The sequence below is a fragment of the Hyla sarda genome, chromosome 6, assembly GCF_029499605.1.
Source record: "Hyla sarda isolate aHylSar1 chromosome 6, aHylSar1.hap1, whole genome shotgun sequence".
Taxonomy (NCBI): Eukaryota; Metazoa; Chordata; class Amphibia; order Anura; family Hylidae; genus Hyla; species Hyla sarda.
Window position 1 is genome coordinate 48,171,814 of NC_079194.1, and position 13,194 is coordinate 48,185,007.

At 43.6% G+C, this 13,194-nt stretch overlaps 1 protein-coding gene across 3 annotated transcripts in view; it reads right to left on the reverse strand.

The window, feature by feature from the left end:
• The window catches only part of PLA2G4A (phospholipase A2 group IVA), a 118,052-nt gene that overhangs the window by 72,652 nt on the left and 32,206 nt on the right, over nucleotides 1-13,194 (reverse strand). Inside the window, exon 1 of one of the 3 annotated variants that reach the window (XM_056523619.1) lies at nucleotides 1,636-1,774. The exons of the other annotated variants lie outside the window; for them this stretch is intronic. The gene's annotated coding sequence lies outside the window, so the exon portion shown is untranslated. Of the gene's footprint in view, nucleotides 1-1,635; nucleotides 1,775-13,194 lie in introns of those variants that run through there. 3 annotated transcript variants of the gene reach the window in all.

Sequence of the window (13,194 nt, forward strand, 5' to 3'; positions counted from 1 at the left end):
TTGTTTTAATACTCTTGTGTGCTGCGGTCAACTTTTTGTGGATAACCTTACTTGGACCCTGGGACCGGGGCCCCTTGGACCAGCTTGCACCTACCTTCATTTTGGATGTGCTGCCTTACTTTTTGTAATAATATATATATATATATATATATATATATATATATATATATATATATATATACATACAGTACAAAACTTTTACAAAAGTAGTAGTTGTAGTAGTTATTTAAAAAGTTTGGAATCCATGCAAGTAGAAGTCAAAATCTTATCAGGCATTAGTTATATATATAGAACAGAACGCATCGGTTGTGTAATATTTGCCATAATAATATATGTGTAATATTTAAAATATAATATAATAATTCAGTATAGGACGGGGCTACACTGGTCTATGCAGGTATCGGGAGGTAATGAAAACTTCTCATTGTCGATTCTATCTGAAAAGGTAAAACCAGTTCAGCTGCTTGGAAATAGAAACCCAGCGACTGTATGAACTCGAGAGACACCTAAAGTCATAGGTCACACTGCAAGTGTTTAGACAAAATATCTCTTTAAGATACGCATCAATGGGTCTCGGGGCCATTGTTCATACAGAAAAACAAATACATTCCAGGTTGCTTTTTAAAGGGGTATTCTTATCCCCTAAGAAGTGTGATTGCAGGGGTCCCGCCGCTGGGACCCCTGTGATCTCCATGTAGCACTCAGCATTCTGTGCCGGGCGCTGCTCCAGAGACGGAGACATGACATCACGCCACACCCCCTCCATTAATGTCGATGGGAAGGGGCGTGATGGCCACTGGATAGGGGATAAGATGTCTAAGGCCAGAATACCCCTTTAACACAAAATATGTGAGAAAACTTTATCGGGCTAATCGACATGCGAATCAAAGTGCAATTCTGCTGTACAAATCCATTTCCTGAGCAGTGCCTTAAAGTGGACCTATCATTTTGAAAAACTGTCATGCCAAAAGTTTTGATCCGTCAGGGTCTCCGTGCTGAGCCCCCCACTGTTTGCCAAATGTAGCAGTAAGAGGCACCTGGCTGTGTGATTTTTCCCCCGGTCTGCTGCCCAATCTGACTCATTACAGGAGAGCCAGGGTGAGAAGTGCACAGACTCACGGTTATATTTAGCAATTGGGTGGGGTTTCAGCACTGACACCCCGGCCAATCTTTGTGTGACATGTCAAAAGTTTTTTTTTTTTTAATAGTGCCACTAAATTACAATGTGGTAACCCACGGGTGTATGGCGGAACCACGGGTGTAGTGGTGTGAGCGGTGGGATCAGATGATATTAACCCCGGGGGCAAGATGTTGTTAACCCCTAGTGTTCGTGACGCCAGTGTGGTTTTAGGGTTCCGGAACACCATACCCCCGGTTTCTCCGCTATCCCAGTTGCTAGTAGTAAAATGAGAGTCCACAACCAGTTATGGTCAAACGGAGGCTTTACTGAGTATAAGACAGATGGAATTATCTTCACTGCTAAGGCCAGATTTCCCAGAGAGGTTGCCAGGACCCAGAAGGACCTCGCAGATTGCTGAACCAATATACTTTTAATTAACTTGACTTGAGATTGGACTTGACTATATGCAGGACTTGACTAGTTTCAGTGACAGCAGACATAGACTTGAGACTTACTGGAATGACTGTGGCTTTTGGGGTCTTCCAGATGCTGATCACTTGTCCTGAGATCTCTGGTGTTAACTGTTCCTCAGCAAAGACTTGATCTCCATGAGCTGCTTGCAGCAGAAGAGAAAATAGTGAATTTTAATGGCCGCCCCTTTATATAGTGGGGGCTGGACTAAAGCCCATTGGTCAAGCTGCGGGTCATAGGTTAAGCTGGTGCTCTCTGGGAGAACATGTGACAACAAATCATGTGACTGCATAACATAACATGTGACAGACTTACACAGGTCCTTTAGACCTCCCACAGGTCCTTTGTACTACCGATACATTAGGAGACTGTCTAGGCATTAAAGCAGTATACACAACATTCTGGAAACAACAGGGGGAGACCTTGCAGGGGAGCCCCCAGGTCACTGAGGGTCTCTACCTGACAGGGCCTAAAGGTAGCACAGGACCATGTACTGTACTGGGACATTACAACAATAATTCAGGTACTGTACCTCAGGCCCCTTTACTTGAATGAGGGAGGACAAGTTTTAACACCCAACACAACCCCTGGGCAACAATGGTAAACATTTTGTGATGTCCCAGTACAGGATGATATGGCCTCGTACTGTCCTCCTGCCCCGTCAGGCAGAGTCCCTGCATGTCCCCTGGGCTCCCCTGCAGCATACCCCATTATGTATATAGGTTTGCCTGATTTAATGTACTGTTGCTTTAATGTTTGTTTCGCATGATTGCTACCCAGAGGGCTTCAGTGACCAGGTGACCCCCTCAAGTGACCTATGGGCTCCTTGCACATCCCCCCTATATAACCAGGGGAGGGGCTGTAATCTCTCTCTTCTGTTGTATGCTGAGGTCCAGTGCAGTCGTCTCAGTGTCTGTGTCCAGAGCATTGGAGGCCTCAAGCCTAAAGTCCTGTAGCCACAAGTCGGTCATCAGTAAGTCAAGTCATCTTATTGTCAGTCACCATATCTGTCAAGTCAAGTCCATCTGTAGTCACCGTGACCTGCACTAAAGTCAGTCTAACTACTGCAAGTCCCAGCAAGCCTGCGAGGTCCTCCTGTGTCACTGGTCACCTCCCTGGGATATTTGGCTGTACTGTAAAGACTGTATCACCTGTCTTGCCTCAGTAAAGCTGCTGTTATCCTTAATCTGGCGTTGGTGTCTTCATTGCCCCTGCCTAACCCAGGATCAGCGGTATTACCTTCGGGTGGTTAAGGCTAAACCATGCCCTGGCGTGACGACAAGAAGGGGTTAATACCATCTGCCCCTTGAGCCATAACATCTGCCCTGCATCTACCCTGCACCTCACACCCCGCCACATTTTCACTAGTTGAATTGACAAAGTCTGCAATAGAAATGCTAATGCATGAGGCACATGAGTTCTGTAGATATGGAATATACTGAATTGCATTACTGCTATATAAACTAGAAAAGTACATTTGAGGCTCTTAGCGCACTTTTTGATCAAAACGTGTCCCCCATCCACCACTTAGAGGTGGCCTTATTTCGGATGAGACACTAAAAAAATCTGAGAAGTGACGTAACAAGTAAATAAACTCACCGCACTAAACCAAGAGGCGGAAGTGAGTATATATCAACAATGGTATCATTACTTATAATCCATCAGGTAAACGATCACTGATGTCTCTTATCTCATATTACAGACATGAGTTTTGTTCTCATGTAAATATTCATTGTGAAATAGTAACTGAATACAAAGTTATAAAATATATGAAGGGGCAGGATCTGACACAATGGCCCTGATTTACTAAAATCCGAGTGTTCTTTCTGGAGTGTTTTAGACTTTCACTCCTCTTTTTCTGGGAAATGATTTACTAATGTGTTGCACGTGTCGGTTCATTTCCTGTCGCATGTTTTTTTTTGTGTCGCACGGGAAAATGTGTCGCACAGACTCCGAGTTAAAAGAAAAAAACTAAAAAACATATAGAATACAAATCATCAATAGCATGTGCCAAACCAGACAAGCAAAACACAAGATTTAACGGGAATTAAGCAACAAAATAGAACAAAAAAAATGTAAATGGACTTAGACTATCTAATATAGGAGTTTAAAAACACACACACACACATATATATATATATATATATATATATATATACACACACACACATATATATATATATATATACACACACAATTAAAGGCATATTTTAAAGTTTAAAATGCTTTGCATATTCTAAAAATCCTTGTGTAGAACTGTAAAACAATGAAAAAAAAAGAAAATATTTTAAGCACTCCCCACCACGTTAAGCTGTGCCCTTGCCAAAATCACTCACTTTTGGTAGTTTTTACACATCCTCTTGACTGTCGGTTATTCTGTGAGCCAAACTCACGCTTTTTCAGGATTTTTTTGGGAAGTACTCCAAGTAATTTCTGCTTTTTGTTGGGAACACGCCCATTTTTTTGTTAACCACGCCCATTTTCTTGTAATAAAAAAACACTCAAGTGTTTTCCAAAGTGTAGGTTGTGCGGTGTAAAATTTGGGCGCAGAATTAATCGCTCAGATGGTGCAACGAAAATTTAGGCGCATAAACCGAGAAAATCAGGGCCTTTAGTAAATCAGGGCCTGTGTGTGACACCACCTTTCCAATTAACCTATTACACAAAAAGATCTATGCAGATCTCCTTACTCTGAACTCACTGCACACCATACAAAGGAGATTGCTGACAAAAAGTGCAAAAAGTACACTAAAACATGGTTAACTTATATACAGAATCTATAATATATATCAGAAAAATGGCGCAGCACTCAAAAAGATGCAAAAAAAATAACGGTGAGTTTATTCCATCATGTCCAACAAAGAAAGCGATGTTTCAGCTCCTCAATGGAGCTTTTTATCAAGCATGCTTGAAAAAAGCTCCATTGAGGAACTGAAACATCGCTTTCTTTGTTGGACATGATGGAATATACTCACCGTTATTTTTTTTGCATCTTTTTGAGTGCTGCGCCATTTTTCTTCTATTGCATGGACTGTAATCTATATACATACTATATATATATATATATATATATATATATATATATATATATATATATATATATATTGCTCTATGATATTGGTTTAGCAAAGAACCAATACATAATGTGCCCTTGGATTTTTTTTTTTTAATGAGGCTGTTTGTCTTTATGAAAACATAAATTTTGTATGGACATAAGGAATAATAGAAGGCCAGGCCCAATTTTGTTTTTTAATTTTTAATACTTTTTTTTTTACAATTGTGACTTTGGTAATGTCTCCCCTTAAAAATACACCCCATCCTGTGCCCTATTTAGATGGATGCTCCTATATATTACTCACATAGAGGTGTGCATGTTTTGCAATGATTTTCTCACTGCGATTGCACAAAGTCCATAATGACCCACATGGGAAATTCTGGGTTATTTTACGCTACAAGGTATTTCAAGTATTTCACATACATAACTCATACAACTCAGGGATCAAGTGTCTGGAATCTAAAGAAAACGTCTACAACTGTACTATTGCCACGTCAATGCTGGAAGTGAAAAATATCTATGCCCATAATCCCATTCTTCGGCTAAATTCACACATAGGGTCATGTACGGAGGTGTTCCAGTGGGGTACATGCTCTAAAGAAATATTTTTGCACGAAAATAGCAATATTGCTGAAATATCGCTACTCCTGTACGCCGCCCGCACCAAGGAGGCATGAAGAAGGCTGGAAGAAAGCTCGGCCTCCTCAAATGCAACTTTAGGGTCAACTTGTGACACCAAAAAATACACACAGCTCAGGATCACTGCCTGATCAGCATGGACAGTATCTGATTCACCTCGAATACCAAGACCTTGCTTTAGTTTTCCTTGCAGTGTCAGCAATGGAAGCCAGAGTTTTAGAAACTGGTCTTCAGAATCCAAACTATGTGTAATTCATTTTGGGCTTGATTTGTCGCCCTTCTCCACATTGAACGGCCCAGGGGTAAGCGGTATACTTTGGATAGGGGATAAGATGTGTGCAGTGGAGTACCCCTTTAAGGGTTAATTCTTCAGTTTAGAAGATTAGAAAAAGTGATTCTGAAAGCTGTGTCCTGCTTCTGTTAAAGGGGTACTCCACCCCTAGACATCTTATCCCCTATCCAAAGGATAGGGGATATCTGATCGCGAGGGTCCCGCCGCTGGGGACCCCCGCAATATAGCATGCAACACCCACCTGTTTCTGCTCCGGAAGCGCTGGAGGGTCTGGGTCCCGACCACCGGAACGGAAATCCGTGATGTCACGACTCCGCCCCCGTGTGACGTCACGGCCCATGCAAGTCTATGGGAGGGGGCGTGACTGCGCTGGAGGGTCTGGGTCCCGACCAACGGAACGGAAGACCGTGACGTCACGACTCCGCCCCCGTGTGACGTCACGCCCCATCCCCTCAATGCAAGTCTATGGGAGGGGGCGTGACGGCCACCGGAACGGAAATCCGTGATGTCACGACTCCGCCCCCGTGTGACGTCACGGCCCATGCAAGTCTATGGGAGGGGGCGTGACTGCGCTGGAGGGTCTGGGTCCCGACCAACGGAACGGAAGACCGTGACGTCACGACTCCGCCCCCGTGTGACGTCACGCCCCATCCCCTCAATGCAAGTCTATGGGAGGGGGCGTGACGGCCGTCACGCCCCCTCCCATAGACTTGCATTGAGGGGATGGGGCGTGACGTCACACGGGGGCGGAGTCGTGATGTCACGGACTTCCGTTCCGGTGGTCGGGACCTAGACCCTCCAGCACTTCCGGAGCAGAAATAGGTGGGTGCCGCATTCTATATTGCGGGGGTCCCCAGCGGCGGGACCCCTGCGATCAGACATCTTATCCCCTATCCTTTGGATAGGGGAAAAGATGTCTAGGGGTGGAGTACCCCTTTAAGGTCTCCATGCATTATAGAGAGTCAAGGAAGGTGAACCCAGGGTTATTTGCTCTAATATTAGCTTGTGCCCACTCAAAGGGAAATTAAAAATTGAATATAAAGTAAATATTCATCACACCCCCACACTTCCCCAGTATTCTTGTGATCTAACAACCATTAGAGATTATAGTAGGACCTTCCAGCCCCATTCTCACCAGGTAGTCACAGCAGGAGTCAGCGCTGACCTGTACAGACTATGCAGGATTCATCCATCTACAAGCCGGAAACTCAAAATCATTTTTTCTGATAAGTTTCGGTAATGGTTAAAAAAACTCTTTTTTTCATTGATTCGTCAAAGATAAATGACATTGAGCCATTCTGATGCACGGTGAATCTTGATCAGGATCAATTCTATTATCTGTACGGATGAGTAAATCTTTAAAAACTCACTTTTCCATTGATTCTCTAAACATGAATCACATAGAACTTTTCTGATTCATCGTGAATCTTGGACCTAGTCAATATGGCCATGTCAATGAATGAGTGACTTGTCTTCCTAATAGTCTCCAAATGTGAAATATTCTGAACTACTCAGACCCCCCGGGAATCTTAAAGGGGTACTCTGGTGGAAAACATTTTTTTTTTAATCAACTGATACCAGAAAGTTATACAGATTTGTAAAAATCTTAATCCTTACAGTACTTATCAGCTGCTGTATGCTCCACAGGAAGTTGTGTAGTTCTTTCCAGTCTGACCATAGTGCTCTCTGCTGACACTTCTGTCCATGTCAGGAACTCATAGCAAACCTCTCCTGCTCTGGATAGTTCCTGACATGGACAGAGGCGTCAGCAGAGAGCACTGTGGTCAGACTGGAAGGAACTACACAACTTTCTCTGGAACATAGAGCAGCTGATAAGTACTAAAAGGATTAAGATTTTTAAATAAAAGTAATTTTTTACAAATCTGTTTAACTTTTTGGGACCGGTTGATTTAAAAAAAAAAAATTCCATCTGAGAACCTGTTTAAACCCGATCAGTTCTCCCATATATTCTCTTTTTCGAAAAATGTTTAAAAAGGAATCTGATCCCTGATCTACTGTATAACTATTTAACCACTCATAACTCTTCTCAATTTCACCAATCCATTTGGTCAAACCTACATATAGCACATGGTACAGTATGCACATTTTTTATGTAGTTAACATGGGAAGGTAAGTAGAAATATACGTGTACTGCACGCTCCTAGTGCATTAACCAATTGAATAGGAGTATAGTAGAATTCAAGCAATCCGCTTACCAGAATAGGCTGCGGTCAGAGCACAACATCTCCAATGGCGTATCGTGTAATGCAGTGTTAGTCAGCAGCCCTGGAACAGCCGCATACCCTCTGGAGCTTTGGCTGTGGAAACAGGATGGTGGAGACGATTGAAAAAAACTATTTTTGCACATTCAACGCGTTTCAAGTTTGAACTGAACTCTTTCTCAAGTGCATGCACACTTGAGAAAGAGTTCATTTCAAACTTGAAACTTGTTAAATGTGCAAATTCTTTCACATAAACCAAGCTTTATTAATAAATTATTTTTTACGCTGGAGAAGCGCCGTTGCTGGGAAATATTTGTTTTTCATTCGTCTCCACCAACCTATTGCACTCATTTAGGCGTCCACCTCCGCATCTGAGTCAAACTTAGACAAGAAGGGTTAAATTGTTCTCAGGTCACCTTGTCTGAGTTTCTTAAGACAAAGAATTTTGCACGCAGGGCCGGTTCTGCCTATAGGGCCGGTTCTGCCTATAGGCAAAATAGGCAGCTGCATAGGGAGCCCTCTTGATGGGGGCGCCGCTGTGCCTGTTGCAAGAAAGTTAGTAGCCAGCATCCGAAGTACCTGCTGCTTATTCAAAGCAACCATCTAGCCAGCAGCACCGTTGCACCCCCCTTCCCCCAGTCCCATAATAATCTGCATTCTTCAGCCTGCTGGAGGAGCGCAGTGCCACCCCCGAGGCAGACAGGCAGGCCAGGTACTTCCAGCATCCTGACATTGCACGCGCCTCCATAAATCCGCCCCAACTCCCGCCCCGCACCATTACCCCAGTAGTAAGGAGATTACATGTGAAGGAGGTGTGTTACAGTGTGTCACCCCAGTAGTAAGGAGATTACATGAGGAGGAAGTTTGTTACAGTGTGTCACCCCAGTAATAAGGTGATTACATGGAGGAGGTTTGCTACAGTGTGTCACCTCAGTAGTAAGGAGATTATATGAGGAGGAGGTTTGTTACAGTGTGTCACCCCAGTAGTAAGGAGATTACATGAGGAGGAGGTTTGTTACAGTGTGTCACCCCAGTAATAAGGTGATTACATGGAGTAGGTCTGTTACAGTGTGTCACCCCAGTAATAAGGTGATTACACGGAGGAGGTTTGTTACAGTGTGTCACCTCAGTAGTAAGGAGATTACATGAGGAGGAGGTTTGTTACAGTGTGTCACCCCAGTAATAAGGAGATTACATGAGGAGGAGGTTTGTTACAGTGTGTCACCCCAGTAATAAGGTGATTACATGGAGTAGGTCTGTTACAGTGTGTCACCCCAGTAATAAGGGGATTACAAGGAGGAGGTTTGTTACAGTGTGTCACCCCAATAGTAAGGAGATTATATGAGGAGGAGGTTTGTTACAGTGTGTCACCGCAGTAATAAGGTGGGGCGTTTCAAAGGGTGGAGCCATTGGGCAAGGTAAAGGGTCGGGAAAATGATTTTCGTCTAGGGTGGTAAAAATCCTTGCACCAGCCCTGGGTGCACATCTAGAATGTCAGAACAGGAGGGCTGAGATTAGGTTGAAAGGTTGAAGCAAAGCCTTGACAAAGGTTAAGAAAATTCTAAAAAATTCCTCGGTCTATCTACATGGACAATATGTCAATTTGTTAAAACTCGTAAACTGACCCGTGGGATTATTTTTACCTTTTCACTGAGCTGAATAGAAACAATTTTACAAGAAGTGCAGGTACTGAAGGTCTCACACACAGAATCTGTGCAAAAGGTTGTAGGATTGATGTAGAGTAGGATAAGAAAACCATTAGACAGGAAAAGAAAATAAAAATTAAATAAGGCTAAGTTCACACATCGCACAATGTATAGACATGTTTTATTGCATGCATTTTTGTCCGTAATTGGCAAATAAAAAGTCAGTTTCTTTGCCGATTAAGGATAAAATGCATTTGTAAAATAAAATAGGTTTGTAACTTTACAAAGATCAAGATATCAGCAAAAAAAAAAGTAAATCTATATATATATATATATATATATATATATATATATATATATATATAAAACTCAATGTAAGTGTGTTACTTATATGTCATCAACAAACATAGGATAGGTGATTTAACCCTTACTCACTCCCATTTGCCAGGGTCGGGGTTTTTGTTTAAAGTCCCACACAAGTCTATATATATATATATATATACTAGCTGAGTACCCGGCGTTGCCCGGTTTTTCCTTCCAAATCCTTTTTTGGGGAGGAAAATAAACAAAGGAGGAAGCTTTTGCCTTCATATCCCGTCCTCATATATTGTTGTCATATCCCGTCCTCCTATCCTGACCTCCTATCCCATCCTCCCATACCGACCTCCTATTCCGTCCTTCTATCCCTTCCTCATATCCCGTCCTCCTATTTCGACCTCCTATCCCGACCTCCCATCCCGACCTCCCATCCCGTCCTCCCATCCCGTCCTCCCATCCCGTCCTCCCATCCCGTCCTCCCATCCCGTCCTCCCATCCCATCCTCATATCCCGACCTGTAATATGTGTACCAGGTATTGAAATATCTCCAACCGTACAGAAGTTATGTGGGAACATACATTTCCCATTGATTTGCATGGGACTTTAAACCAAAACCCCAACACTCACAAATGGGGGTAGTTAAGGGTTAAATTAACTATCCTATATTTAAGTGGACGTATAAGTAACATGTGACCAAGTATTATCGAAATATCTCCAGCCATTTGGAAGTTATGCAGTAATATATATTTCCCATAGACTTGTTTAGGACTTTAAACAAAAACCCCGCCCCTGCCAAATTGGGGTGAGTAAGGGTTAAATCACCTACCTATGTTTGTTGTTGACATATAAGTAACATGTGTGCCAAGTTTCATGTTAATATCTTTAGCCGTTTGGACGTGATGCTGGAACATACACACATACATACATACATACATACATACACACATACATACATACACACATACATACACACATACATACATTGAGTTTTATATACATAGATGCATAACTTCCCAATGACTGGAGATATTTCGATAATACTTGGTCACATGTTACTTATATGTCCACTTAAAATATAGGATAGTTAATTTAACCCCTAACTACCCCCATTTGTGAGGGTCGGAGTTTTTGTTTAAAGTCCCATGCAAATCAATGGGAAATGTATGTTCCCACATAACTTCCGTACGGCAGGAGATATTTCAATACCTGGTACACATATTACGGGTCGGGATAGGAGGTCGGGATAGGAGGTCGGGATAGGAGGTAGAGATAGGAGGACGGGAAAGGAGGTCGGGATAGGAGGTCGGGATAGGAGGTCGGGATAGGAGGACGGGATAGGAGGACGGGATAGGAGGACGGGATAGGAGGACGGGATAGGAGGACGGGATAGGAGGACGGGATAGGAGGACGGGATAGTAGGAGGACGGGATAGGAGGACGGGATAGGAGGACGGGATAGGAGGTCGGGATAGGAGGTAGGAATAGGAGGTCGGGATAGGAGGTTGGGATAGGAGGTCGGGATAGGAGGACGGGATAGGAGGACGGGATAGGAGGACGGGATATCAGGACGGCATAGGAGGACGGGATATCAGGACGGGATATCAGGACGGGATAGGAGGTCGGGATATGAGGATGGGAAATGACAACAATATATGAGGACGGGATATGAAGTCAAAAGTTTCCTCCTTTGTTTATTTTCCTCCCCACAAGGTTTAGGAAGGAAAAACCGGGCAACGCCGGGAACTCAGCTAGTAGTATCCTTAAAAAACAATTTGAGTGTGCAAAGAAAAATGCAGGCTAGACAAATGCCAGGTGCCAGGTCGCCATGGTCTAAAAATATTGTTTTGGCTCCTAGGTTTTTGCCAGACCTTTCCATTAGGAGGATGCTGCAGCTGGTCCCTTTGCACAGCTGCCTCAGATTGTGCCCAACACTACCCATTTCATCGCAGTTGGTATGTCTGACCAGGGGGAAGAGTAACAAGCCGCTTCAGTGGGTGCTCTGCACGTCCGGCTCAGTAGAAGTTATGTGTTACTGGGGAAGCAGAGGAGGACATCCCGGTCAGAAAGCTATCTTCCTTGGCCTTCTAATCAGGTACAGCGGTGGTCAGAGCAGCAGGTGGCCAAAATAGCTTCCAAAATCCCATGGGAGGAAGAGGGGCAACTAGTGGACCCTCCCTTTGTTTCTTTCACAGATCTTCCCCATGATAAAGAGGGTTGGATAGCTTAACCTATTCTGGCCCACGACATGTATTTACATCATGGGCCGGGTGCGGAAGTATGACAGGAGCCAGAGCCGAAACATACCCGGCAACCACCAGCTGCTATCTACAGCTGACATGACATAATGAGGAACAAAGATCACTCCTACGTCTGTCATTTTATTGTTAAAAGGGTACTGCCCTGGGGAAATTTTTTTTTTTTTTTAGCAACTGGGACCAGAAAGTTAAACAGATTTGTAATTTACTTCTATTAAAAAATCTTAATCCTTCCTGTACTTATCAGCTGCTGTATGCTTCTTCCAATCTGACCACAGCGCTTTCTGCTGACACCTCTGTCCATTTCTGGAACTGTCCGGAGCAGGATAGGTTTGCTATGGGGATTTGCTCCTACTCTGGACAGTTCCAAAAAGGCACAGAGGTGTCAGCAGAGAGAACTATGGTCAGACAGAAAGGAAATTCAAAAAGAAAAGAACTTCCTCTGGAGCATACAGCAGCTGATAAGTACTGGAAGAATAACATTTTTTAAATAGAAGTAATTTACAAACCTGTTTAACTTCCTGGCACCAGTTCATCTAAAAAAAAAAAAAATTCAAGGGGAGTATTCCTTTAACCCCTTAACGACGCAGGACGTATATTTACGTCCTGCGCCGGCTCCCGCAATATGAAGCGGGATCGCACCGCGATCCTGCATCATATCGCTTCAGTGCCGGCGCTCATCAACGGCCGGGACCCGCGGCTAATACCACACATCGCCGATCGCGGAGATGTGCGGTATTAACCCTTTAGAAGCGGCGGTCAAAGCTGACCGCCGCTTCTAAAGTGAAACTGAAAGTATCCCGGCTGCTCAGTCGGGCTGTTCGGGACCGCCGCGGTGAAATTGCGGCGTCCCGAACAGCTGATCGGACACCGGGAGGGCCCTTACCTGCCTCCTCGGTGTCCGATCGACGAATGACTGCTCCGTGCCTGAGATTCAGGCAGGAGCAGTCAAGCGCCGATAATGCTGATCACAGGCGTGTTAATACACGCCAGTGATCAGAATAGGAGATCAGTGTGTGCAGTGTTATAGGTCCCTATGGGACCTGTAACACTGCAAAAAAATGTAAAAAAAAAGTGTTAATAAAGGTCATTTAACCCCTTCCCTAATAAAAGTTTGAATCACCCCCCTTTTCCATTAAAAAAAATAAAACAGTGTAAAAAAAATTAAATAAACATA